A 27,469-nucleotide genomic window follows, 5' to 3' on the forward strand; every position below is an offset into this window, starting at 1 on the left:
TAATTTCAAATAGGGCTGGTGTTTGGGATGTATGCTTTCTTTAGTTTATGAAAATAGGTAAGTGAGTAAAGATTCATATTATCTATAATATTGTTTAGGAAATGAGTCATTGCATATCTTCTAATCATGTTTATTGATAATAAATAATTTAGGTGAGAAATTCTGATGAAAAGACTGTCACAACCACCAAGGGCTGGATATAGACCATTCCATAATACATTTTAGCTTGAAAATGATCACTTATGGCAAAAGCAATTGCCCTCATGATTTGATGGTAACAAGCATATTATATTGAAAAGCAAGCTCAGAAATGCAGAGATGCTGTCTGTTCATACTCTCCCTACTTTTTCATCCAGTAAGTGGATATTTGTCTGTAGGCTTTAGTAACTTTTACTAATTGCCTTTACTACTTGGACACCTCACCACTTTTTGAGTGCATTTTACAACTGTACCCTTAATACATGTAATTCATTATTATTCTCTGCTTCCTAGATCTTGTTTCAACCTGATAAAAAGTTCCTGGGGGACAGAAGCTGTGTCTTATCCATGTTAATCCAGTGTAGACCACAATCTCCACATTGCTGAGCAAAATACATGCAACTAGTATTTAGCTAACAAACTTAAGTTATCTACCCCTAGTAAAATTTGTAGGCATATGGACTCTATGGGCACTTTCAGGGAGAATATAAATTGATATAACCTTTCTGGAGGGTAATTTTTCATTATGTATCAAAATATAAAATGTTTAAGCCTTTCAACCTAGAGATCCCCAGCTGGAACACTTTTCTTGGAGCTTTTCTCTGTGCCTCATTTCCCCCATACCACCACCTCATTTCCCACTTCACCATTTTTGTCAGTTGGCTAAATCCTGTTATTCTTAAATCTCAGCTTAAATGCAACATCCTATGAGAAACTCTTTCTAATCTTAAAAATGTTAAGTGGCCTTATTTTAGCTTCCCAGAGCCCCCAGTATATATCAACCTAGCATTTATTTACACCACTGTTGTATCCTTACACCCAATAGTGTCTGCCAAATAGTATACTTAGTAAGTGTCCATTAATGAGTAAATGATTGAGTGAATGAATGCATAAATTGCTGTTTGAACCCATGATGCAGAAATTGTTTGTAAATATTTAAAAATTACCTCATTAAAATTTACCAGCCACCATAACAATATTTTTCATAGTAGAACGTCCTCATTTCATTACAGAATTATTAAAACACAAAAGAATAGAGAAACTTAATTTGATGTTCTCTCTCTATAGTTTCTGCATTAAAGAATGGCCCTTATGCTTATAGTAAGCATCCTCTCAGAAAGTATGACACAGAGCTGTCTTAAACAGAAAGTGCGTAGATCTGGGCTCTCCATTAGGGAGAATCATAGAAACTGAGAATAAACTATTCTGTGGTCTCTGAATCTGCTATATCTATATTCTATTATAATACAAACTAGCTTGAATTTATTCCTCAAGAACACTATACAGTAGCATGACTAAGGGGAGAATCTCCTTGAATCATTTCAGCAAAAAAAGAACATTTTCTTTCTACCACCTTTTTACCCTACTAAGAATCCTTTAATAATTAATCCTCTCATAAATATGCAGTAAAGATAAAGAAGGGAAAAAAATCAACTATATGATAGGAAGTTCATTTTGTCCATTCAGTTTGCTGTTTGTTTTCTGTACATAATGAAAAAGAATCAGCTATTTATTTCTGTTTTCCCCTAAAAAGAATCTGAGTCCATGTTATAATATTAGTCTATCACTCCTGCCATGTATTTATACACACACACACACACACACACACACATACAGTTTTCAAACAAAAAAAATTATACTCATGTCATCTAATCATTAGCCAATTAATTTAAATGACTTTAGGTCTATCCAGACCCTTAGTATTCATTTCATGCAACCACCTAAATATACAAGCTGAGGAACTGAATTACAGGGAGGAATTTTTTCTGTCTTCTACAAGGACCGACCATAAGCATCTGACCAAGACAGCACTGAAAACTACCTCTTCACACCCAGTCCATGGATCCAGGCTCCCTTCAAATCACCTCCCACTTCAATCAGTGTGTTACTTTAAAGTGTTGTTAATGACATTTTAGACCCCAAATCGTAAATGTCAACCTGGTAATCACTTATCCCTGAACTCATTCCCATAAAAGCTCACAAGTTGAAAAATAATATTTTATAATTTTTATTATATCTATTTGCCAAAAATAACATACAGCAGTAACCAACACACACACACACACACACAAAACTAAACCAAGGGTAGTGATAGTTCACGTCTAAATGAAAGAAAACTAACAAAGTACACCAATGATTTGGCATGCAAATATTTCCTATGACTCTTATGCCACCCCTCCCACCCACCCCCCACTCCTTGGTGAGATTAATCGTGTGACAAATGACATGAGATGGCCTTCTGAAATTTTGTCTGGAGCAATTTTTACTGCTAATGGAAATTATAAATAATATGTGCCTTTCGTCAACTGCATTCTTCTGTAATCTAATTGTATCAAGCTAATGAGACCTGGGTTAGGAAATGTTCTGAGGTTCCCATGCCCCAGGTCAGGGAATGCTGAAAACATCTCTGAGCAGATGTGCTCAGTCTTACGCGGATGGCAGCTGGAGCACTTGGTCACTCCACAGAGCGCTGGCCGTGTGGGGGCCTGTGCACTTGACCTTGTTGCTGGAGGTAGAGAGCCTTCTGTTGGCTAGCTGCAAAACTGAAGAGGCAAGAAGGGCAGAGGGAGATAAAAGCCTCCTCCTCACCCTCTGTCTCCCAACCTTTTTTTTTTTTTTTCAAACTTTGTAGAAGATTCTCTTCATTTTCTTTTCAGGGAAAATGGCTGTAAATGATGCCTTTTCAGAAACTAGCACATGTGTTGGCATCTGCCTGTGTTGAAGGGGCCAGAGGGCCAGGGAAGGGTTGCATGATAATGAAAACACCTCTTTTCTCCATTTCTCCAAATCGATGTTGTTTACTCCACATTTACAAAGGTTGATGCGACACCACTCCAGGCTGTTATAGACTTACACTGCTTCAAAGATGATTTTATATTATGGTTGGATGAGAGGCGTTTAAACAAAAAATTCCAACATACTCCAAAAGCGGCAAACACTATGACCACCCCTCCCAACCTCGAGGTTAGGAACTGTGGGCGGCAGGGCTGAGATATAATTACCTACATCCTCTGAATGATGTCATGAGAGGGCAAGATGACCTTAGGAGGTGATTCTAATATTTGGTCAATCTCCAAATCCAATAAGAGATTTTTTTCCCCTTAGTTACTCATAAGTTTTTTTTTTTTAATTTGTTCATTTCATTGCAGCTGGAAAATGTTTTTTTTTCCTTTCTCTTATTTTTTCTTTGTCTATTTTTTAACCAAAGTTCAACTAACCCCCTCCCCCCTCCCTTTCCCAAGTCCACATACTCTGTGAGTGCAGGCGCGCGCACACACACACACACACACACACACACATCTGTGTTTCCGATCGTCCTTTGACTCAAGGGACTACTGATTCAATAGCATCACATCAGCAAAGAACTGTTCCTTCAGGAAGCCTCCTGGGGTTTTATTTAGGATGTTACAGATGTCCCAAGAACGAGGATGCTCACTGATTTTCTAAGGATGTGATCGGTTCTCACGGTGAGCATCTTCCCTCTCTCTTCTCATATTTAACTCAAATTCTTTCCGCTTAGTCTTTTGTGCTGTCCATTTGCATCCTGCCAAAGGATTCTTCCTCTCCTGAGGCGTTTACATCTTTCACATATTTGGAGACTGTTATCATGCTCTTCTTAGCAATCACTTAGCCAAAATATACATTACTCTGTGCTCTTTTAATCTCTCCACATAAATCAAGCCCTTGGTCCCCTAATCGTTTTCTTGTTCTTCTATGAAGTCACTCCAATTTGGCTTTGTGTTCTAAGGTGACAAAAATGGAAGACAGATTTCCCAGTTTATACTCAATTCTGTCATGTTGAGACACCGTCACCTCTGCTCCTTAATACGAAGCTCTTTCATATGCCAACTAGCTCGATACTCCCCTCCCACTGTTGGATTGTGTGGCTGTTAGAGCCATTTCTCCCTGGAGATCTAATCTGGTGGGAACCTTGAAGTGGTTTACGCTGTTATTTTTGAACGACATTGAGAGTACATAGAAATTACACTTATCTTTGATAAAGACAGCAGAAGCAGACCTCCATATCCCCACCCCAAATTTCCCAAGCATTTATTGGTTCTATGGATTTTTCATATTTTTCCAGGCAGTTTCCATTAAGAATAAAACCAGACATGGAAATTTCTAGGCCCCAAAAGGAAAAATTTTAGAGGAGGAAAGCAGAAGTTTATAATGAAAATACCTCTTATAACTTTACCAACTATGCTTTGATATAGGCACAGAATCAAAAGTAGTTTGTTTTATAAGCCCTAGCTAAATTTCAGAAAGAAAACCAAATGAAACCTGAATACTTATGAAGTTCTTTGGAGGCATTTTCTTCCAAAAGTGTATCAGATTGCTGCTTTTAAATTTGTGTCATTCAGTGATAATCCTACAGCTTCCTGATTGGCTAAGGTATTTGGAACTGACTAGCCTTTGAATCACTCTTTATGCTGAAGGCGGGTGTGGATGTTAATCCGTGGGTCATTAACACCTCATATATGTTAGTTCAGAGATCTGGGGTGTGCCTGTGTTTGCACTGCCAACATGCATAGCATTTCTTGGAAATTCAGAGGCTTTGTTTTCTGAGGATTTGATTTGAAATATTTTCCACACAAGCATTTTCACTCTCACTTGGAGTAATCACTTTGTTGGAATTTGGTTTTATTTTAATTCTTCTTTTCTGAACTCATTGATTAGCAGCGATATGCACCAGCTGGAAAGTCTCAAGAGGAGGTATGAGGCTTGCTTAATTGCTCTCTGGAGATGGTATCTTGGGTAAAATAAGTGTATTACCCTTTCGGCTCCATATTAATCCTGATTCTATCTACAACAATATTTTCATTCTTATGGAATTTACAAACTCCCAATTTTACTCTCTTGAAAAATCTGAGACTGTACTTTTCTATTAACATTAGAAAACTGAGTAAATTATCTTTCCCATCCTCTCTTCAGCATTTGACCTTATATGCCACCTCCTAGATCATCATACCTTTAATCAAAATACTCTATGTAAGATACATGAACAAAGAATCAAACTAAGAAATTGTATTTACATGTACATATAAATGTACATATATATAGCCTTGTTTTTATAACTCATATATGTATGTGTATTAATGTATAATTTTTGCTTGTTTCTCATTAGAATATACATTCAATAGCGTCATGGTCAGTGCAAAATTCCTGCTGACTTTGCTCATCACTTCTCAAAAACCGAAAATGATTGGGAAAATAATCTATTGAAAAACTATCAATGTAATTAAAGTCAAATACATTAGAGACAAGGTTTTGGAATTTTCACTGATACATTTGCTTTTCATGATGTAGATCAGTTTTATAATACAAAAGGAAACAATACAAAAAAGAAACCAAATAGGGCTCAAATCCTCCTCGCAGGAAGTTAGCCATCCTAGGCAGGAGTCTTTAGGACAGTGTTTCCTGCCACCAAGCCTTTGCAGTTGCTGTTCCTTCTACCTGAAATGCTCTTCCCTCAGATACGGGCATGGCTTGTCACTCACTTTTGCTTCCATCACATTTTTGTTGTAACCATCCTTTCTTCATGAGGCCTCCTTTGTCCAATCAGTGTAAAATTGGAGCACTCATTCGAGCACCTCCCATCTACCTGCTATGCTTTCTTTCTTTTCTCTGTCATTTGTTAACATTGAACATGCCAGACATTTCACATTTTCATCCTGCTTTTTTCCCCATCTCTTCTGCTAAAATGTAAGCCCATAAAGGCAGACATTCTTGTCTCATTGATATATCTTCAGAAACTACTGTAGGCATTGTTACATCTTTGGCCTACTGTAGGCATTCAGTGAATGTTTGCTGAATGAATAAATAAAAACAAAATTTCAGAAGAACCAAACATATTACAAAGTACCTTGGAGCTTACTGTAACAGACTGATGTCTAACATATAACTTTCTATAAAGCAGAATTAAAAATGAGGAAGATATAATTGAAATAGCAGAGCTGAATTTAGGGGAATTAATGTGTAATATGAAATTTTTCTGCCCTCTTTATGTTTCAATCCACAAACATGCACACATATATTCAACTTGCAAATAAATCATTAACTTCTAAGTGATATTGTAACTCGAAGAGACACTCAGTTCACTCTAATGTTGTCTCCACCAAGGTTCTATCAGGTATAAAATAGAGAAAAGTATTAGTTTAATTAGGAGTGATGACACAAGAGTAATGTTGTCCAAATCCTCTCTGTGCTTCAAGGACTAAATGAAATCATGTTTCTTCCATAAAGCCACTGCCAACTGTTCTAGTTCATATACATCACTCCTGTCTTTACATTCATATTTTCAGGTTAATAGGTTTTGAGAATTGTTTTGTGCCAGGCACCACCGCAGTGCTGGAGAGACACAGCTAAGGAGATAATCTCATTGTTTAATACAATTTTACTATGATTATTGTTTTTTTCATTCTTAAAAGATAATCTCACTTCCTATTCACATCCCCTGCTCATTTCTCCTCTCTTGCACACGTTACTATTCACATACCACACATTTTACTTATTTTTCCTATCTGCTGGGATCTCTCCTACTAGTATGGAAAGACTACAATCCCACAGCATACAGGACAAAGTGAAGCACACAGGAAGACCTGCTTATCCTGCCCTTTGACATTATCCAGGAGCATAGTAAATGGGCTCCTGTATCTGTCAGAATCCAATCAGAAAAAGACAAACTTCTCTGAGTAGCTAAAACAAAGGAAGTTTAAAGCTAGTTATCGGTTGCTTGGGGATTTGGAAGAGGCTGCAAAGGAAACCAGGGCAGAGTGAAGCAACCCAGAGATATCTTGGACCCAAAACATACTGATTTTCTGTTCAAGATTAAGAAATTTCTGTAGGCTTACAGTTTTGCAGAGAACTTAATAAGAACTGATGTTGAGGAATCAATTTGTTTCTATGGCAAATACACTTTCAATTTTTAAAAACATTTATATATACATATATATATTTCTTTCTTTCTTAATGTGGGATCCCTAAGGGTCCGGGAGGCGCCTGGTCCAGGTTGGTGGAGTATAGGTTTTCTGGGGAAGGAAACAGGGTGTGCACGGAGCCCGCGGGGTGCACTTTGTGACTTCGGGTGTGTGGGAGGAGTAAGTTCCAGTCCTGAGGAGGGGCAAAGGGCTGGGACGTGCTAGCGTCAGGGGTGGCTCAGAAAGTGGCAGAATCCGGCCCAGGCACTGGAGCCGTCACCACCCTTCTCAGAGGAAGCCGGCTCTCCCGGGATCCACTTGGGCACACAGCTGGGTCCCCCCAATGCAGGAGGCCCCTGACCCCAGACTCATCCACAAGAGTGTGGCTCACATCATGTAACAACGTAAACCCCAATGCAGGAGGGTGCCTCACCCACTGCACCCTCCCTCCTCCCGCTCCGAGTCCCTCTGTGGTGGCACCTCCCCTCCAGAATACTGGTCTGGGTAAGGGCTCTGGCCTAAGGGCCGGGCTGGGGAGGAACCACCGAGCCCAGAACTGCACAAACTGCACCTTAGCAACAACAGAAGGTGTCTCCACCCCTATCCTTGAGGGCCAAGGGGCCGGCAGGTTACTGGAGCTCAAGGCCAGGTTCTCATGGAGGAAGCCAAAACCATTTCCAATTTGGGCTCCTCCAGTAAGAAGTGAGCCACAGAAGAGTCAGTGCCACTGGGAGAGACACTCTGAAGGGCAGAGAAATGAAATCACTCTGCTTTCCCAACTCCTGCCTGCCAACCTTTCAGCAGACCCTGCCACAGGCAAAATCTAGCCAAAGTCGGCTAAGTAAGCCATCCTGCAGGAGTCAGACCCCATGAAAGGCAGAGCAGAGCAAAGGGGAAGGGGCTGGGGGTGCATGCCTCTGAGGGCAAACAGGCCTGGCAACTAGAAACACGTTTTATATTTTTAAAAAAATCTTCTAAACAGAAAACATTTTTGAAAATTTAATTCAACAAAGTTTTTGTTTTTGTTTTTTTGTTTGTTTTTTTAGAATTTTAAAAACATCCAGGAAACTAACACCAGTGAATATTCAGTATGGAGTGGTGATTCAAACATGGAATGGGAAAGGCTTTATAAGGAATTCTCTGGCACATGGCAAATGCATGAACTAGATATTTGTACCTAATCATGTGGATAAAGAGGAGGTTTGATTCAAAAGGGTAAGGTTGTTGGCGGTGGTGGAAGGGAGATGTTTATTGGAAGGTTATTATCAGAGGATAATTTAGAAATTGGCATTAAGAAGTTAACATCCTGTGGTTTAATCTCTCATATTTTTTGCAGATCTTAGCATTATCCAAGGAACATTATTGTTTAAACTGGTATTTATGTTTTCTATATAAGGTAAATAAGGAATAGATAGAAAATGATTGCACTAATTCAACTTTTTAGGTGAATTAGGAATAAAAACCAAGTGTTCTTTCTGCCCTCCTAAGAAGAAAATGCCCTCCAGATATAGAGAGAGGGAGAGAGAAAGAGAGAGAGAGAAATCTGGAAAAGCCATATCAAATGAGAAGCTTCTGTAAATATAGAAGCTTGGTTGGTATTTTTCAAACTGTTTAATACTGCTGACTGGACATCTTTACGTGACAAACACCAGATGGAAAAATCAGTTGAGAATCACAAGCTGAGGATGATTTCATTATAAAATGATCATTTACTCATAATTTTCCAGAAAAGCCCAAAACGCAACAGTGCTTTCGTAATAACATTTGTGTTAACAAAATATAGCAAGAGTGTACTTTTGCTAAAAGTTTACATTCTAATCTGCAGGAAAAACTTAATTATTCTAATATGATAAACACATAAAATGTCTGTCTAAATTTAAAATTGGAATTGCAATTTCCAGTAACACATTTCACCATAAGACCATTTGCAGTTTTTCTCCTAAACTGCTGTCTACAAAAATACTGCAATAACACAGCTTTTCTGATTAACCAAACAACCGATAATCAAGGAGACAAAGTGACTGACTTACTCTCATCCTTATGTAAATAAAAAGCCTATTTTTTCCTCTATAGCTGCATATAACAATAAGATGCTCTTAATAAGTTTTATGAGACATTATAACAATAAAATGCTTTTAATAAGTTTTAAAGAATTAGACCAAAAATCACTTCAGCAAATGCTGAAGTGACCACACATCATGACATGTTTGCCTTGTTATTTGGTGATAAACAAAATAAAAAGATCTGTCACTGAAACTTAAATAAAGGAGCCTGGTTACATAAACTGCAACATTCTAAACTTTAGTACTGTACAGTCAACAGCTTGAAGCAGCACTCCCAGCTAAACACAGTTGGATTGTTTTTCCAGAGAGGAAAGATTAATAACAAAAATCATGACCTTTCACTTTTGACATAAATTCTAAGAAGTGAAATGCAATTGGAAAAACTGGTGAAACCTTAAATTATTGCTATAGAGCAGAACAATAACCACAGATCTACATTAACTAAATATATACACCCAATTTGGGGTCACACATTTCCTCTCCAGCTTATACTATAGCAGATCCAATGAATGCACAGTTCCATGCTTTCATTCCCACTGTACATCTACAAAATAAAGCTTCAGTTGCTGACTCCCAAGATAATGCAAATTGTTTACAAGTATGATTTCCAGAGAAAACAAACCTTTACAGAGAATCAATTTCTGACATTTTAATAAGCCTTATTTAGAAGTCACTTTCTACAGGCATTACTTCACAATACAATTCCAAATCCTCTTGAGGAGCAGACACTGATGGCTTCCATGATATGTTTAAGGAGTTAAAATTAGAAAAGTATCATAAAATGCTGGCACATGTGTAAGTTCTTTGAAAGAGAAATGTGTATCTTTTATTATGGACCATGATCTTTATAGTAATGTATTGTATTATCACTACTAAAATAAGAATAAATTTATAGCTTAATTATAAAATAATGCAATACAATACAGTATAATATCATTCATAATGCACTTACAATTGTAATAAAATATCAGGTATGTGCAACTACCAAGAACAGGTCAAATTAGTAACTTTTTAATTGCCTTCAACCACGCTTCTGATAAAGGAATAAATTAATACCTATGTACCAAATGAGTTTGCAATAAAGAGTTAATGGCCCTTTTCACTACAATGTAGAAATGGAAATCCAAATGGTATTCAGTGGCACAGAGGCAGCTCATCAAGCTGCACTCTTCATATCCCTTTAGGAATAAGAGCTATCATATTATAAATTCTGGAGAAAAAGATCCCAGGATGAGAGAACTGCTAAGTAACAAGTCATACACTGATGAGCCAGATAAAAAGCTTCCTGTAAAACAATAAAACACCCTTTCTCATAAATCCCATAATCCTGGCTAAACCTTTGCAATGAAACATGAAAGTATCTTTAGTTTCCAAAACTAAGGGGAAACACACACACAGAGACACACACTCATTTTGTTCATCTTTATGATCCCCATTCTGAAACATGACTCAGCCTTTGAACTTCAAATATCAGGTCCATTCATTGGTTACAAGCATGTCCTCACATCCATGTATTGGCTATGGGCCTGTATTAAAATTTTGATACAAAACAAGGAGGAAGAGGAGAAAGAAGGTAAGGAGGGGGTCTCTCCCAATATGTAGGACAGGAAGATTAAAGTGTGAGAAAAAAGTACTCACAGAGGATCGACGTCCTACTAAGAAGAGTTCTAGGAAAAGAAAATTGAGAAAAAAGCTGGGAAGAAATTATCCTATTATGAGAAGGATAAAGGGAGAGAGAATTTGCAGTCTTAAGTCAGGAGTCGATTTAATGATTCAACAAGTGCCTAATACCCAATGAAATACATTGTTTTCAACTATCATTGTGTAAATTTAAGAAAGCCAAGGATTAGATACACATTACTGTATATAAAACAAACAACAAGGACCTACTGTATAGCACAGGGAACTATATTCAATTGCTTGTAATGACCATAATGAAAAAGAACCTGAAAAAATACGTATATGTATGTATGTATATGTATAACTGAATTGCTTTGCTGTACATATGAAACTAACATTGTAAATGGACTACACTTCAATAAAAAATAAAAATTTAAAAAGAGAATGCCAAGGATAAAAGTGTTGCACTTTTCCAATAAATAAAACAGCTTATTTAAACAAATAAAACAGACTGGCATTGAAATTCCCCTCAGCAATACCAGAATATAGCCATATTCAAATATAAGGGCCAAATAAAGACAATTCAAACAAACAGGGTGTCCAGAAGTTTACCTTCCACATATTGTTTTCTAGATAGTTATTTGAATGTGTGTTCCAGGAAAAAAAAAAATTCAAAATCATAAGAGGAAGATTCTGGATCTAGGAAAGGGTGCTCCTTCTGAGCAAGTCTGGGCTGATGGCTGTACACCAGGTCTAAAAATGAGCTGGTCCAAATTGGAACACTTAGAAAGAGGCCCTTGAGAAAGAGGCTTTCAGGCAACAGAAAAGGGACTTCACAAAAGACAGTATGCGTGAGAGGATGGAAACCTTGAGATTTTGACAGGTACACAGAAAGAGGGACATTAAACTTCTCAAGAAAATTAAAAAGATGACAAATACTCTGATGCAAATATAAGCCAAATAAAATGCACCATGAATCTTAGCACTTGGATGGCATGTAGAAAATAAGAATCCAGGTGATCTTAATACCAGAAATATTTTTCTTTAAGTGGTCTAGGCACTGTGGCATTAGACCTTTAGGGAAGGAGATTTAATCCTATTTGCTCTAGCAGTGAACAATATTTACATGATCATGATGATTCACACACTGGAAATTGATCTTCAACTCTAAAAATCACCCTATGGACAAAAGACGCAAGCACTGCTGTGTCTTAAGAAGAGGATGTAAGTACTGACCAGCTTGCTAAGTTTATCAGAAGAACTTCATTCTTCTGAGGAAAGGTGGCATGGAGGGTAGTTTTGAATACTGACCACAGCTGATGCTTAATAGATAGAAGTGCATGCGTATTGCTCAAAGTTACAAGGTAAAGGATGGAAGAACTCAGAGTAATGATAAAACTGTCAAACCCTGGGAGGAGGATGGGGAGGAAAGATGACATACAGTGAGATAAAACCCGTCTTTCTTAGGAAGTGAACAGACATTGTCTCAAGTTGGAAAATTAAGACATGAAAGATGTAAACATACATAGTGTTAGGCAGATAACCTACAGAAGAAAGAAAACAGAAATGGCCAGGAAAAACTGTCCCTGGAGATTGAGGATGAGACTAAGAAAAAGTGACTTGGGTGACTGCTTTTCATTTGAAGCCCTTCTGTACTATTTGATTTGTTATTATGCACATATAAGCACAATAAAAGTTCAAAATAAAAATAAAGGTAACTCCTTTTAGAGCACTTCCATCCAGCTCTAAATGACCCAAGAAAAGATGCTTTTTTTCAGTTCTGAAAAATACTTCACCAATTAAAAGAAGTCCTTTGTGAAATAAGCCATTATCTCCAACTACAATACATATTTCAACTAGAAACTTGTTTCAGAATGTAAAAGAGAATCATAACATAGAAACCTCAAATTTAGCTATGAATTCTTTCATCTGAATGCTTGGAAGCATGGTTGAAGGGGTACATTTTTTTCCCCAACGTCTACTTGCATATCTGTAATTTTTTTAGCAAAACTAAGGCAATTATCATGTTATTTGAAATTATTTCACTTTGCAAACTTTGCTTCTCGACTGAGAAGGCTGTGATGGTTCTCAAGGATTTGTGATGATTTCCAGGATCTTTAATCTGTGAATTGAAGGGGACTTGTGAGATAGATGAGCCAAGTTGGCCTAGTAAGTCAGAAATGCACTTCTTTAAAAGCTGCTAAACATGGAATGGAATAAATATAAACATTTTTCACATTAAACACTGCTGTTATGTGGTCTTTGGATCAGTAACATAGTGTCAAATGAATGGAGCAAATTTTCAGATAAGCAGAATATAGAAGCATTATACCTTAAAAAAAAAAATAGCAAAGATTAGCCATTGGCCCATGTTCTTAGTGTACTATTAATTGCTTCATACCAATGGCCCAATCTAAGCTGGATCCATACAAATGATTCCAAGAATTGTCCTGACTATGTTTGGTAAAATTTATTGCTCTAGTACAGTATACAATGAGTGTTACCAATTCATCTCCAGTCTCTCTTGATTTCACCAATGGTTAGAAGAAATAAGGTTCATGTATGTGTTGACTATTGGTCTTATTTTATATATATACACACATATATAAAAAGGTATACGTATAATATATGTTATATAATGGCATGTATATATAACATGGTCGTATTAGAGATTTAACAAGGTCCTATTAATCTGCTGCAATTACTGTGGAATCCATATACGAAATAGTCTTGAGAATTTACACCGATGATCCTACTTGCATAAAGGTTGGTGTTCTCTGGAACAGAGCTGTTCAATGTACTTCTGTACTATTAAAAAATGAATTAGAAAAATCCATAATGTAATGGTATAAAAGACATTTAAAAAGATGAATTTATCCCTTACTGAATCCAACTTTTGGGGATGATTTCATATTTAGCCTGATGGAAACATGTTAGCAGACTATGTCAAACAGCAAAGGTTTTCAAATGCAGTGTCTCCATTTTGGAATCCATCTGCTATGCAGATGAAGCTTGGGAGCCACAGACGAGAACTAGAATTCCAGTTTAGAAATCCAGAGTCCTCTTTATTCACTGAGATGGGCCACAGAGTAACAAGAAGACCTTTTCCGTATATAATTACCATTCCCATGTTTTGGTAATTTATTACCCAAAACTGGGACATCTGAATCAGGGTTACACAATGAGAGGAATTATAAAAATGGTCACTTTGCTGTTTGCTAAGGAGAGTGCTATATATTTTGCATGCTTTATCTCTTTTAATCCTCCCCAAAAATTCCTGAGGTAAACATGGTTTGAATATTTCACACATCAGAGAAGAGGGTCACACACTGGTGAGTGACTTGTCCAGGTCGTACACAACTAGTAAGTGTCTGAAGTAGGATTTGAACTGAGGTCTTCCGGCTACAGAGTACACAGTCTCTCCTTAGGTTATCTCTCCTGCCAGAAACAGAATTTCCAGAATATACCAGAAACAAAATTTTCTTACCAAAAGTCTTTTTTTTTTTTTCAAACTGTAAGGCCTAAGATTTCATATAATGAGAAAAACTGGGTAACTGTAATTGTTATTGTTATTGTAAGAAAAAAAAACAACAACTTTAGAATCTTGGCTACACTGAATTGCTTTGCCTGAAGAATCTCCCTCCCCATACACATATGGCATTCAGATCTCTTTCTAAATGTCACTATATCAGAGTGGACTTCATGGAAATCAGTAGAAAAAATATTACATTTCTGTCTCTAGCTCTCTATTGCTTTAATTTTATTTCTCTTTACAGCCATTTATAGCATTTACACCGTCTAATATATTGTCTATTAATTTGTCGATTTTTTTAATTGTAATGTAATCCCACTAGAGTGTAAACTCCATAAAGACATGGATTGGATCTGATTTGTTCACACATATATTGTGAGTACATGGGACTGTAAATGACTGACACTTAACTGGTGCTGGATAAACTTATCTTGAATGTATAAAAGATTTTGTCTTATGTTACCACTTAGGTAGAAAATAGTTGTTTTTTTTTCCCAGTTGAATAGCTATACCTTTAAACCAAACCAGATATTGATGCCAAGTGGAAATGATTGGAAGAAAGTGGAAGGTTTGCCATGATGCATTACAACTCTTGGAAAGAAATACTCAAAGACTATCCCCAACAAAGGTATGCAAAAGGGAGCATACGGTCCCAATTTTACAATAAAGGCAGAACATCTATTCTAAATCCTTATGTATTTTTGTGCATTGTGGCTACAATAGCAGCAACATGATTTTGCATTTTCATGTCCATGTAAAAAATGCATTTCAATTCTTTATACTATTTGGAAAAGGATCTCTCTCTGTACCAGCCTTATATGTCATTTTCCTTCCTGTTTCCCACTCTTTTCTTAGAATTTGCTGGTTTTTACATTTAGTATTGAAGCTTTCTTAGAATACTTAAATACTATAGGATGGTCTCCTGTAATGAAAAACTATACTCTATGCAATTTTTCTTTGCACTCGAACGTTTTAAATGTTCAAAATACTGAAAATACATTGAAATTCTATGCTAGCATATTAGCACACAAGATAAGGCTACTAGGGCTGTGGGGATTTTTGCTTTTCCAAAGATGTATTATACAGCAATGGTGCACGGAGGACATAATTTCTCACACAGTGTTTAACTAAAGAAGTTGAAAGGAATACTGCTTTATGGTAAGACTTAAAGTAGTATACACATAAATAAGATTTCTGTTTATTTCATTTGCCCAGTTTGATCAACTGGTGAAATTTACTAGCTGATCAGAGAGCTAAGAAAGAGTAATCATTATTAACAGCAAGAAGAGAGTCTCAGAGAAACTAAACAAAATAAAATATACTTTAAATTAATTTGATGTTGCTCTAGAGTCTGGAACAGTAAGAGGTGTGTATATTTATGCTGGCTAAAAAATGAGACAAAATACCACAACCTTCCTCAGTCAACTGCATTATAAAACAGAATATATATAGTAACATTAAGACGCTAACACATGCTACTTAAATTAAAAGCACGTTGTTACACGGCACCACGATCCACAGCCTTACAGTAAAGCAACTAAAAGTAAATAACTGAAATCTACAAGAGTCAAGATGGAGAATTACATGGTGAGGTTCATGAGAATCTATATTTTGTCACCTCAAAAGTTGTGATTCCGTTCGTCCTGCTAGGGCTGGAACCACGTAGACATGCAATAGATACATACACAGTACGTGAATGAGTGTTGACTGCTATTGTCATGTCTTATCTTATAGCTAGAGTTTCAATGTGTACTGGAAACTGGGTCAAATGGAGACTACCTGGGTCCAATTCCTGAACTCAGGATTTACTATAATCAACTGTGTGACCTTGAGGAAACAAGTGAACATTTCTGAGTCTTCATTTATTATTTGCAGAAAAGAGAACACAATAGTTCCTACTGTCCAGGGTTACTGGGAAAATTACATAACAAAATCCTTGAAAAGTTCCAAATTCATACCTTACACATGCAAAAAAATGTTAAATGCTATTTTTATTCACACCCAATGGCAAACACTGTCAGCCCATTATGGCTAAGTTATATACCATCTTTGGGTTATATTTGTTTATTTTTTATTGATAATGGTCAATGAATTTGCTTTGGTCCTGATACCTTTGTCCTATTATATAGAAACATGCTTAGAAACTCAAAACACATGCCATGCTTGCATTTTTGTTCACACATTTGTTTGTATGGGCATTCTCTTTCAGTTAACCTCTTTTAGAATTGACACTATGACTATTTTTTTTTTTTTTTTTTTTTTTGGCCACTAGATGCCTTGGTGACCTAATGTAGAACACATAACAAAATTCTAGATGAATGGGAAATTTCCACTTTAGATTTTGTTTAAAGTGTCCATCTATAACTAAGATATAATTAAGTAGGATGGAACTAACCCTTACAGAGGTACTACTTTTTTTAGGGGGGGTGCTAAACTTTTCTCACCTACTCTCAATTCCATGGCTGTGCCCATGTTTCCATCTCTCTTTTTCTTTATTCCTTTCTTTCATTGCTCTACACATATTGACTGAACACCTTCGAGTAGCTATGGCTTCTTCTAGAAACAGGATCCCCAATGCTTCCGCTTTCAGTCTCACTAGCTCCCCTACAATTTGTCCAGCCCACTATTTCCCTTCATGCTACCAGGTTTTTGCAAGTGCTCATCTTTCTTTCTGATTTCTTTCACAGCCCTTTCCTTCCTCTTTGACAAGGTCACATCCTATAAAATAAGCAGTGGCAGCACTCTTTGCCTCTGCTTTATATATATTATGTTTATTTTATATTTTAATGTACTTTTTTTTATTAAAAAGACACCATCAATTGTAAGACACAGCACTATTGAAAGCAGTCACCAAGAAAGAAAAAAAACACGAATTATAGTTGCAAATTCCAAGGACTGTAAAATGCATACCAATTTCAGAGATGTCAAAATGTAAAAATCTGCATCTTGAAAATCATGAAATATGGTGTTTCTGTAATCATGTGATTAATAGTGGTCTCGCCTATTAAACTATAAGCTCCAAGAGGGCAGGAACTGTGTCTACCCTTGTGCTGCCTTTTTATATCCATTGCATGGCATAATCCCTGGCATGTACTAGCAGTTAAAAAATTGTATTGAATATCTGACAATATATGCCAGACAACATGTCAATTGCTTTTGTCTTTTTTTTTTAACATGAATTGTAAACACTTAGCTTCAAATGCCTTCTAAATATCTTCACTTTATTTATAAATTCCTTGAGCAGGATGTATATGTCATTTGCTTTTGTTAACTCCACATCAGCTAAATAGTATCTTTCATACAGCAGATCTTTTTTAGCTGCCTTAAATTATTTTCCAAATAATGGGGGGGATAAATAAGCAAATCAAAATTCAGTGCATGGTTAATTCTAATAAATGCATTGCAAATTTGAAGTGCATTTTTTGCCACAAAAACTTGTCAAACTAAACATATTCCAGGAAAGTCTTCTTACCAATTTCCTTATAAATGTCAAATTACATCACAATTTCCTTAGTCAACTTGAATTCTGAACATAAAGTACTTTTTACTTTTTGTCTTGTACTTAGGCTCATAGTTAGTCAACAACTATGTTTAGCATGTATTTAATCTTCAAAATATTTTCTCTTATCTGTCTTTCTCTTCATCACCACTTTCTCACTTTATAGATGCTCAACTCCCCTCACACTTAGATCTTTGGAGTCTTTTTTTGATTTCTCAGCCACGGGTTGTGTCTATTCATAAGCTTTTTAACCACTTTGGTTTCAACTTTCATAGAAGTCGATTTCAACACACTATTCTGCTAAGAAATGTTTATGGTTTTTTATATCTAATTTCATAAAACCAAAACACCTCTTGCTGATTTTTAATGCCCTCCAAGTTGCTTATGCTCATGGTATACACCTTCCACTATTCAAGACAGCATTTTCACCAACAAGCTACTCTTATCCCTGTATCTGTGCCTTCACTCCTTTACTAGCTGTAACCAATGTTCTTCTTTCCAAATCGTTAAGGGCACAGATTATGTCCTCCTCCTGCACAGATGTTCTCTGCCTTCTACAATCCTCACTTCAGTCTCTTCTGAATGTTCAGAGCACAAACCTCACTCTATTTTATGTTACTATCTTTTCAAAATTGTCCCTCTCTTATCAACCATTCATACCCATGGTCGTAATACAGACTTGTCATTACTGTTAGAACTCATCTGCAGTCTCAGTTTTAGGCACCCAGCTCTGAAACCATCATATCCTGCATCTTAGCTATCACCTGTTAATATTCTTTTCCAACAACTGTTCAACCTCACTGGGAACTAAACTCCATTAGTTGCACCAATTTTTCATGGGCCATCACTTTGCCTCTGTGTTTATTTCCCACCTTACTCTATTAAATTGACCATTTGTCATTATAATTTACTCTGAGAATCTGAGAATATACTCGTCTTAAATTTCCTCATAGTACTTATCTGGAAAAATCCCAAACCAGATTAAATCCAAACCTCTGCTAAGTCTTTGTGTGGTAGAGTCCAGAGATCCAAATATTCTTCCTTTCCCTTGAGAGAACCTGAGTGGTCTGCTTGCCGGATAGAAGTGTCCCTGGTCTCCTGAGGCCAGGCCACAGGATACCCTGCAGCTTTCCCCTAGGTCACTTGAAATATTTGCTCTTGGAAGCCAGCTGCCATGCATTGAAAAAACCCAAGCAACCCTGTGGAGAAGCCCAAATGAAGAGGAAATAATTATTCAGCCATCAGCCCACTGAGATCCTGGCAGGAATCTTCAACTCACAAGTCTTGAGTGAGCCACCTTGGCAGTGTGTCCTCTACACCATTTGAACTACCACAGCTGATGTTGCATGAAGCAGAGGTGAGCAATACTTTCTGGGCTTTGCTTAAAATTCATGTCCCTGAGCAAAAGAATGATCATTATGTTTTTAAGTCATTACGTATTGAGGTGGTTTGTTAGATACTAATCAATAACCAGAACATCTTGCCTGCATGCATGCAGATTAACACCACTAGAAAAAAGTACAACCATCCCGACCTGCTTTGATTTAATCTTATACACAAAACTCAAGCAGCTCTTAAGGCTTTCCAGCAGTCCTATTACATTGCCCCATCCACTCACTTTCTCACTTTCTTACAAGAATATTATCTTACATCTTCCTCTCTCTTCAAACCTGAAACACCTTTCTCCATTTTTCCCCCTCAATTGCTAACTTTTCCCATTTTATGATAAAGAAAAAGCAGCTGGGATATAATTTCCACAAGCTCCTATCATCACTTTCACCTCCTCTTTGCTTCTAGAACAAAACGATTTTCTTCCTACTAGTATCCTTACTCCTCCTCAGTCTGTTTTTTTCGTTTCACCTCATCTCCTTCAGCTTGTATCTTCAGAATACTTCGAACATAAACTCATGGACTCTTTTTCTTAAGTATATTCTCTCCATTAGTGTTCTCATTTAGGCAAATCCAAATAGAGGAACATTCTACAAAATACCTGGTCATTATTCCTCAAAATTGTCAAAGTCACTTAAAAAAAAGGGAACAACTGAGAAACTGTTATACATCAGAGGAGAGTAAGAGCAATGTGGTATCATGGACCAGATTCTGGAACAGGAAAAGGACATTTGTTCATGAAAAAATGTACAAAATATGTTACATTATCAATAGTATTGTACTGATGTTACCTTCATTGGTACATGGTTTTGTAAATTGTTAACATTAGAAGAAATTGGGTGGAGGATATATGGAAACTCTCTGCTGTCTCTGACACTTTTCCATAAATCAAAAATTATTACAAATGTTGTAAACTAATAAACCAATGTTACCTCAATTAAAAAGTTTAACTACAAAGAAGTTAAAAAAAATTGGACTATGTACTTACACACCAGGTGTACAAGATGATTTAATTGAGTTACAGACAGAAAGATGTATGAGCTATCCTTAGTTATAGCATGTGAGACACTGCCTGCCACACACTAAGGAAAGAAGGGGACTTCCCCCTGGGTGGGCGGGGACATCCTCACTCTTTTGATATGTATCAGTGTATTATGTGGTATTACAGTTTTTGAATGTGAACATATAGACTATATTACCTAAATAGAAGAATCTCTAAATGTTTTGGAAAATACATTTTGAAGGAAAATTTTGAAGGAAAATCTTATGTATTACACAGAAATACTTCACATATCTTATGAGTTGTCAAAGTTAAAAATGAGTTACACATTTTTCCTTTACAAAAATAAGTATTCCAATATTGCTGCATTTTAACAATAATGAAGAACATGGCTGCTTTTCAAGGAATCTTCTTTTATGGAAAGAACATTTTGAAAAGTGACATTTGTAAATGCATTCATATTTAGATAACTTTCTTGCTGAACACAGAGTGTCACCTATAAAAATTCTCTTATCAGCATGCTTTAAAAAACCTTAGAATTCTACTTCTCTTACCTAATTGCAGATCTTTGGAATGAATTTCTTTGTTAAAAACTTCTAACTTCTCACTCTGTGTATCCGTTCTTCTCTGGAATTCGATCATCTTAATGCTCATTATCCTGAATTCTTCCTTTGGTACACTGCCTGTCTCCACTTCACTTGGGGTTTTATCTTGTTCCTTTGTCTGGAACACGTTCCTCTGTCGCTTCATTTTGCCTAAGTTGCTGTTTTTATTTTTATTTTTTATGTTATCTGATAGGTTGGTTACATTTCTCAAACTTGGATAAGTGACCTTTTGTAGGAGACATCTTATACATCCAGCAGCGCACTCCGCTCTCGTCACGAGCCGTAATCTCAAGGTTTCTCCTAAGAGGGCTGTGTGGGTCCTTCTGCTGTGGTGGGCTGACTATGTGGGTGGCCTGGTAGGCTTGGCTGGCCCCGGGTTCAGTTGGTTGTCAGGCCCTGCCTTGGGCAGAGACTGCCAGCCTCTGGTTACCAGGACCAGGTCATCAAGTGGTGTCCCTGGGGCTGATGCTGGCTCACTGGTGGGGGAAGTCAGGGTCCAGAAAACTCCAAGGCTGTTGCCTGCCTCCTGGTGGATGAAGCCAGGTCCTGGCCTACTGGTCGGCAGAGGCGGGTCCGAAAGTCGGGTTGCAGGATCCAGGGGTCCCAAGTTTGTGCCAGATCTCTGGTGGCAGGAGGCTGGTTCCTGAGACAGTTGGGTCTGGCATCTAGGGTGTCCTGAAGGGTGTGTCGGCCTTCAGGTGGGCAAGGACAGTGACCAGCTGGTCCCAGGGCAAGGTCTGAAGGGCAGACTGAGTCCGCTGTCTGTGAGACTGCGGTTCTCTTGAGTCTGCTGTCTGCCAGCTGGTGGGAGGTCCAGAGGTTAGAGCGGGTTTTCTGAAGGGTGGGGCGGGGCGGGGAGCTGCGCGGGGGATTCTGGGGCTGGTGCCCGCCCACTGGTGGGCGGAGCTCGGCTCTGGGCCGTGCGAGAGCGGGCTGCGTCCAGAGTCGGCTGTGGGCTCAGGGAGCTCTGGGCTAGGCGGCGTTCCTGCTCGTGGGTGAGGCTGTGCCCCTTCCCAGTTAACTGCTTGGCTGGGTGAGGCTGTGCCCCTTCCCAGATAATTGCTTGGCCTGGGGCGTCCCAGCACTGGCACTTACAGGCTGTTGGGTGGAGCCAGGTCGTGGTGCTAATTAGCGCCACGGAGGATTCCAGGCTGTGCCGGTCAACAACATGGCTGCCGCGCGACCCGCGGCGACCCGGCCCCACGGTGAGCCGCACTTGCCTCCGGCCTCTCCGGGAGACTCTCCAGGATCAGGAGGTAGGTCTGACCCCGGCTCCTCTCAAATTACTGCTTCTGCCCTGAATCCCGGACTGTGTGAGATTTTGTGTGCCTTTAAGGGTGAAATCTATATCTCCCTCAGCCCTGTGGGTCTCCAGAAAGTAAGCCTTGCTAAGCCTTCAAAGCTAAATGCTCTGGGGGCTCGTCTTCCAGGTACAGATCCTCTGGGGCTGGGGAGCCCTATCTGGGGCTCAGAACACTCAGCCTTTTGGAAGAGCCTCTGCGATATAATTATTCTCTTTTGTGGGCCGCCCACCTGAAAGCATGGGACATGGCTATATTTCGAATCCGCCCCTCCTACAGGTCTCCTTGTGGTTTCTTTGTTTTTAGGTGCATAAGTTTGTTTTTGTTTTGGTAGGTTCCAGTGTCTTTTATTGATGGTTGTTCAACAGATAGTTGTGATTTTGTTGTGCTCATGAGAGGAGGTGAGCGCAGATTCTTTCAATCATCCATCTCAGGCTGCTCTCCTGGAAGCCCTTATGGTTTTAAACACCAATTAACTGACAACCTAATTTACGGACATATCTCAGAGATGTTGTGGGTTTGGTTCCAGAGCATGGAAATAAAGCAAATGTTGCAATAAAGCTTGGTATACAATTCTTTTGGTTTCGCAGTGCATATAAAAGTTGTTTACACTATACTGTGGTTTATTAAGTGTGCAATAGCTTTATGCCTAAAAATGTACATACCTTAATTAAAAAATAATTTATTGCTTAAAAAAAGCTAACAATCATCTGACTCCTCAGCAGGTTGTAATCTTTGCTGGTGGAGCATCTTCCCTTGGTGTCAGTGGCTGCTGACTGATCAGGGTGGTGGTTGCTGAAGGCTGGGGTGACTGTGGCAATTTCTTAAAATAAGAAAACAATGAAGTTCACCACATCTCTTCACTCTTCTTTTCACAAACGATTTTCTGTAGCATGCAATGGTGTTTGATAGCATTTTACCCATAGAAGAACTTCTTTTGAAATTGGAGTCAATCCTCTCAAACTCTTTCGCTGCTTTAGCACCTGTTTATGTAACATTCTAAAACCTTTGTTGTCATTTCAAGCATCTTCACCAGAAATACATTCTAAGTCAGGAAACTGATTTCTTTGCTCATCCATAAGAAGCAATTCCTCATCCCTTCAAGTTATATCATGAGATTGCAGCAATTCAGTCACATCTTTAGACACCACTTCTAATTCAAGTTCTCTTGCCATTTCTGTCACATCTGCAATTACACCACTGAAGTCTTGAACCCTTCAAAGTCGTCCATGATGGGTAGAATCAACTGCCTCAACTCCTGTTAATGGTGATAACTATCTAGAAGGTTTTCAATTTACTCTGCCCAGATTCATCAGATAAATCATCAGTTATTATAGCTATAGCCCTATGAAATGTATTTCTTAAAGAATAAGACTTGAAAGTCAAAATGACTCCGTGATCCATGAGCTGCAGAATGGATGTTGGGTTAGCAGGCATGCAAACATTAATCTCATTGTATATCTTCATTAGAGCCCTTGGGTGTCCAGGTGCATTGTCAAAAAGCAGTTATAATTTGAAAAGTTGTTGTTTTTTTCTTTTTCTGAGCAGTAGGTCTCAATAGTGGGTTTAAAATATTCAGCAAACCATGTTGTCAATGGATGTGCTGTCATCCAGGCTTTGTTGTTCCATTTACAGAGCACAGGCAGAGTAGATTTAACATAATTATAAAGGGCCCTAGGATTTTCAAAGCGATAAATGAGCATTGGTTTCAACTTAGTCACCAGCTGCATTAGCCCATAATTAAAGAGTCAATTGGTCCTTTGAAGCTTTGATGCCAGGCACTGATTTCTCCTCTCTGGCTATGAAAGTCCTAGATGGCATCTGCTTCCAATAGAGGGCTGTTTTGTCTCCACTGAAAATCTGTTGTTTAGTGTAACCACCTTCATTAATTATCTCAGCTAGATCTTCTGTATAACTTGTTGCAGCTTCAACATCAGCACTTACTGCTTTGCCTTACATTCATATTTTATGGAGACAGCTTCTTTCCTTAAACCCATGAACCAACTCCTGCTAGCTTCAGACTTTTCTTTTGCAGCTTTCTCACCTCTTTCAGCCTTCACAGAGTTGAAGTTCCTTGCTCTGGAATAGGCTGTGGCTTAAGGGAATGTCGTTGCTGGTTGCATCTTCTGTCCAAACCACTAAAACTTTCTCCATATCAACAATAAAGCTGTGTTTCTTTCTTATCATTTGTGTGTTGCCTGGAGTAGCACTTTTAATTTCTTTCAAGAATTTTCCCGTTGGATTCATAACTTGACTACCTGTTTGGCACAAGGGGCTTCGCTGTTAGCCTATCTCAGCTTTTGACATGCTTTCCTTTCATTTGAACACTTAGGGGCTATTGCAGGGTTATTAATAAGCCTAATTTCAATATTGTTGTGCTTCAGGGAATAGGGAGGCCTGAGGAGAGGAAGAGAGATGGGGGAACCCAATGTTAAGTGGAGAAGTCGGAACACACACAACATTTATCAATTAAGTTTGCCATCTTACATGGACTTGGTTCATGGTGCCCCAAAACAATTACAACAGTGATATCAAAGATCACTGAACAGATCAGCATAACAAATACAATAACAATGAAAAAGTTTGAAATATTGCAAGAATTACCAAAATGTTAATGTGAGCAAATGCTATAGGAAAAATGGCACCAATAGATTTGCTCTAGGCAAGCTTGCCACAAGCCTTCAATTCCTAAAAAAACACAATGTTTGTGAAGTGCAATAAAGCAAAGTACAATAAAAAGAGGTAAGCCTTGATCTTTTCCCTGAGTTCCAGCATACTGGAATACATGCACTGTCTACTTGACATCTTCACTTTGTTGCAAACCTGCAGCTAAAACCTAACATGCCTTAGCTCAGACTGCTCCACCAGCTTTTCCCACTTAAGTCAATTACAGATTCTTTTCTCAGTTCCTAACGCCCATCAACCTTGCTGTCATCTTTGACTCTACTCTTTCTTTCTTGTCCGGTAACAAATCCAGCAACGAATCCCATCAGCTTGATCATAAAAATATATCCAGAATTTCACAGTGCCTCGCTGTATCTACAGCTACAACTCTGTCTCAAGGTAACATCATCTTTCTTTCATCATTGGTCTCTGTTAACTATCCTAGGCTGTCTGTAAAGGGTTGGTGTTAGAAGGCAAGGTTTTTCTCAACACACCAGGCCATGTAATCCTTATAAAACTGTTTAATCAGACCAGACCATCAGATTACTCTTCCTTCTAACACCCTCCAGTGACTCTCTAACTCGATAAAAGCCAAAGTCCTATAAAAGTGTCCAAAGAGACCATGTGATCTGGCCCCTTCTGAGTGGTATCCAACTGACACTTCCCTTCACCTGCTCAAGTCTCACTATGCTGGCTTCATTGCTTTCCTAGAATTTACCAGCCAAGTTCTGTATCTTGGGCTTTTGTGTTTGCTATTTTCTACTCAACCTAGATTCTTTTACTTGCAGCTGGTTTTCTCACCTTGTTCAGGTATTTGTTCAAATCTAAATTCCAGATCTCCATATTTAAAATTGGAACATCCTCAGCCTGCTCCCTCTAGCAGACCTCATAGGTTAGTTTTCTCTGTAACCCTTATCCCCATGTGGTATTAAATAGTTTGTTTTTTGTCTTCCTAACTTCCTAGAATGCAAGCACCATCATTTGTTTAGTCTGTTTTATTTACTGCCGAATCCCCATCACACAGAGCAGTGCAGGTGCACAAGAGCATCTGCTTAATAAATGAATGCATATATTGGTCTTGCCTTCCCCTCAGTTACAGAGCAAACTCCGTGAGGATGGGTCCTAGGCCACAGGCTTCACCAGCACCCTCACACTATCACACTATTTAGCATGTATTTAAGGATACGGTAGTTTTATTTAAAAAAAAAAAAACAAAACCCCTGATGGTTGACTGAAATTAAACAAGACTTCTTACCAAATTAGTAGGGCCCACAGGACACTATTAATAGGCTTGAAAACATTTAGTACTGCATCAGTGCTCATCTCCAAGCAAAATTATTGTCCAAATCACAAAGCATGCTTTCTGATGATAACATTTCTCAAAGTACCCCAAGACCACTGTAAGCATACAGAATAATAAAGGTGAATTTCATTTCGAATATCAAAAATGTATACTTTTTACTAAAACAATGTTAGATTATGCCCATTTACTTGAATTACTGAGACTTAGATCTTTGACGAACTAAAAATACTGCATAATTTTTAAACATATGAAAAATATTACTCCTATTTGTTTCTAAGACTTTCCATAACTTGGATTTTAGATATTAAATACTATAGGAAATTATAAACCCAAAAAGTATTTCCCACTATGTATCTATCAAATAATAGTTAGGCTTGGAGGTAGAATTGAGTATTCATGGATACTTTACTTTTTCTTTTTTAAAGGAATTCAAAAGTTTCCTGTGTTTAATTTCTGAGTACCCCTGGGTAAATATAATTAATTTCTGCATGTCCGCACTTCTGTAGAAATGGACATGTTGGAAGCAGTAGAGCTTGTTAGATTACTGAAGCTTGGTCTAAGATCACAGAAGAATTAGTAGTTAATAGTAAATGCTAACATTTAAAACATACACACAAATGTGTTGGTTATTGTGTACTGTTTTGTTTTGATTCAATGTCCTAAGTACATGGTATGTCTTACTCATTTAATGCTCACAACAGCATAGTAGAGAAATTTACGATGAGTTTATGTACCTGATTCAAAATCACAGAAAATAGCAAATGGCTTGGGTTGGAATACAAACCTAGACAATATGGCTCCAGAGACAGTGATTGAAATATTATACTATATTGCTTCTCTGATATTAAATACAACAAAACACATCTCACACATACATGAACACAAAAACATATCATTTCCAGGAGTAAGTAAAAGAGATGTTTACGCATATTTTTTTTCTAACTGCAGAGTTATTGGCATTTTAGGAAGGGGAGAAATGGTACAGAAATGACCCGTGCATGCAGGATACTTTCTATCCATGGTTACTGTCCACTGCGTGATGGGGTTTGCCCTTCAGTCATCATTAGAGCTGACAGCCCCCTCACATTTACAGATGCTCTTGGGATGGAAAATGCAGTGAAGCTCCAAGGGTGAGAACTAGCTCATTTCTCCATTCCTTATCAAGAAATTGCCCAAGTGAAATGTACAAGTCAATGTGAGTCTGTCTTAATTTTTAAAAACTCTGAAAAGCAAAGATTTCCCACATACATGCTACTCTGTTAAATAATCCTCACAGTTGGGAATTTCCAATATTCTCTACTGAGTTCATCCTACTGTAGCTAATTGCACTTTCTTCTCTATTTGTAGTGAGATGTAAAACGTAAGATGAGCTTTGTCC

At 37.9% G+C, this 27,469-nt stretch overlaps 2 long non-coding RNA genes across 2 annotated transcripts in view; one reads left to right on the plus strand and one right to left on the minus strand.

The window, feature by feature from the left end:
- Window positions 1-407: 407 nt before the first annotated feature.
- On the minus strand, window positions 408-27,006 carry LOC116663616. The gene is made up of 3 exons (XR_004319843.1): window positions 26,944-27,006; window positions 13,683-13,691; window positions 408-418 (listed from the first exon to the last, which is right to left on the minus strand). It is a non-coding gene; the product is annotated as an uncharacterized LOC116663616 (long non-coding RNA).
- The window catches only part of LOC116663615, a 108,200-nt gene continuing 102,435 nt past the window's right edge, over window positions 21,705-27,469 (plus strand). Inside the window, exon 1 of the long non-coding RNA XR_004319842.1 lies at window positions 21,705-22,079. This is a non-coding gene — a long non-coding RNA (uncharacterized LOC116663615). The remainder of the gene's footprint in view (window positions 22,080-27,469) is intronic.

The sequence above is a fragment of the Camelus ferus genome, chromosome 5, assembly GCF_009834535.1.
Source record: "Camelus ferus isolate YT-003-E chromosome 5, BCGSAC_Cfer_1.0, whole genome shotgun sequence".
Taxonomy (NCBI): Eukaryota; Metazoa; Chordata; class Mammalia; order Artiodactyla; family Camelidae; genus Camelus; species Camelus ferus.